Source organism: Alligator sinensis, unplaced genomic scaffold, assembly GCF_000455745.1.
Source record: "Alligator sinensis unplaced genomic scaffold, ASM45574v1 scaffold144_2, whole genome shotgun sequence".
Taxonomy (NCBI): Eukaryota; Metazoa; Chordata; order Crocodylia; family Alligatoridae; genus Alligator; species Alligator sinensis.
Window position 1 is genome coordinate 1,016,497 of NW_005841872.1, and position 2,508 is coordinate 1,019,004.

The 2,508-nt window shown below is 42.2% G+C and overlaps 1 protein-coding gene across 1 annotated transcript in view; it reads right to left on the minus strand.

Annotated features, from left to right (window-relative positions):
- PLCXD1 (phosphatidylinositol specific phospholipase C X domain containing 1) overlaps window positions 1–2,508 on the minus strand; it is a 36,946-nt gene that overhangs the window by 31,062 nt on the left and 3,376 nt on the right. The window contains exon 2 of the mRNA XM_006017041.3: window positions 1,288–1,372. The gene's annotated coding sequence lies outside the window, so the exon portion shown is untranslated. The remainder of the gene's footprint in view (window positions 1–1,287; window positions 1,373–2,508) is intronic.

A 2,508-nucleotide genomic window follows, 5' to 3' on the forward strand; every position in this document is an offset into this window, starting at 1 on the left:
TTCCTGCCTATGCAGGGGGTCGGACTCGATGATCTATTGAGGTCCCTTTTGACCCTAACATCTATGAATCTATGAACAACAGATCCAAATCTTTTTAAGCACTACAAATTCAGGACATTGGCTGCTATGGTGCACTTGCTTTATCTGTGGCAGGCTAGGGTGTTATGTCTTGTGGTGTGTCAGGGTTGACTGTGCCGTTTTGTTAACAGATGGACAACGGATTTGTAAAAGATGATTTGAATAGGGACGATCCTGCTTCAGGCAGGGGATTGGACTAGATCACCATTAGAAGCCCTTCCAATCCCAATTTTCTATGATTTTCAAATAGAAATCATAAACTTCCAGGTTTATCTTGTGAATCATGTTTGCATACTTATCAGTGCTAACATTGTACAGCACCTCAAGGCACGCTTGAAAGGATCTCCAGACACTCCAGGGGATTGATTCACCCTGGTAGTGAATCACAGGGCATGTCTGCACATGCATTAAGGCACTTTTTCTAATATGCATTAAATTTAGTACCTCCAATGTGAGGTACTAAAGAAATGAACATTAGGCTGCCTTAATGAGCAGTAATGAATGTGCATGGTTTACGTGACACTTAATCTACAGTAGTTTATTTTACTGTGCATTGGCATAATCACACTTTTTTTACATTACAATTCAATGTGCAGTAAAATAGGCACATTAAAGCACACATGTAGATGCGCCCACTGTGATAGTCATTACCCTCACCAGTAAAATTGCATGCCTTATTTCTTGTCTATGGGCAGGTATTCTAGTTGCAGACAGTGGCTAGATGCTACAACAGTGTAAGTAATAAATACTAAAACTCAGCAAGTATTTTGGTCTTGTAGAATTTGCAGATATAACTGACTGTGTCATCAATATTTTAAACAACTGTTTTTAATGCATTGGTAAATTCTCAAAATGTAAATGTACAACAAAATACAGAACACTACTCTCTAAAATCACAGAGGTGAAAATTAAAATCACAGCATCTCACTAGTGTGGGAGAACCTTTGGTGACATTTTACATTTAGTACTTAAACCCATCCTTAGTGAAATAATCCCTCCAAGACACAAACAATAGTGCACAGATCAAGACTTTTTAAATAAAGTAAATAATTGCTACTTATAAATTGCCAATTCCCTTACCGCTCAGGCAAAAGCATCTACCAGCTAGAACAGTCTCAACACAATGAAATCCAACTCAGATTGCTTTTAGGTCTATTTAAAGGTTTCCAGAGGACTGACTTATACTCTATTCTTTTTATTTTTACTTACTCTTATCAATCGTTTAGTTTCCTCTTCAGCTTCCCAGCTCTTTGGAAAAGCTTCCACATTTCTAACAGCTGTTCTGCTCAGGTCCCTGTAAAGAGAAAGCATCTGGCACACTACAGCAGGAAAGAAAAGCAAACCAGCACTGCACAGTGAATGTCACCGGATTGGTCAAAGTCTGCAACGCCCACTTTCAGATCAAGTGACATACAGTTAAAAAGGAAGAGGGAAACAAAAGTTAGTTGAGCTAATAAAGCTGCCTAATTTGTAAAAACAGATGCTCAGAGAGCTAAAGCTGTGCCGCTTCATGATGAAGATGCATACAAAGAACAAGGAATGAAGGGACAGTAGCACACCAAGTACTGATTTCTAGCAAACCTTAGAGAGTTCTTTGAGGTCTAAGGATGAAAAAGGCTCTATAAGAAGTAACTGATTATTACTGGCCATAATAACAATTATTATTCAGTCCCCTCTCTCTTGCCAGAGACCTTCCATTCTTAATGTCAGGGAGAAGTACTACATGATGTAATAAATTATTTTCCCATCTCTAATTTCTTTGCCACCTGCATTTAGGATGTAAATTATTATTTACATTGGCATTGTATAAAAATATAGGAATGGGCCATCATGTAGTTAGACAGCATAATAGTAGTGGGTGAATGAAGTGAAATGACCAATAGTTTGATTCCACCAGCAAAGTTTAGCCTGAGCATTTTTCCAAGATGCTAGAACACCTGCTCCATCCATGGAGCAAACACATTACCAAGCTCCCCTACTGCATTCCCTTTTTCCAGAAATAAATTTAGTCTGCAGTCCCTACAACAGGGGTGGGCAAAATATGGCCCGTGGACTGGATCCAGCCCATGAGGCCATGCTATCCGGCCTGCAGGACCCCTAAAAAAAAATTTAGAAAATTAATATTTCTCTGCCCTTGGTTCCTGTCAAAAATGACAGGAACCAGGGGCAGTAGGACCCAGGAGAAGCCCAGCAGGCTCCCACAACAGCAGGACCCACCTAGCCCCGCCCCCCCAGCTGGAAGCCCCAGCGGGGGCTTCTGGCCTGGGACCACATGGCTACCCCACACCAGAACTGCAGGTAAAGGGGAAGGGCGGGGGAGGACCCCAGGCAGGGAAGGAGCCTGGGGAAATGTGGCCCAGGGAAAAGCTGAGCCGGGTCGGGGGGGAAGCAGCCCCCTCGCCCACCCTGTGGCTGGCGCCCTGTGCTGCA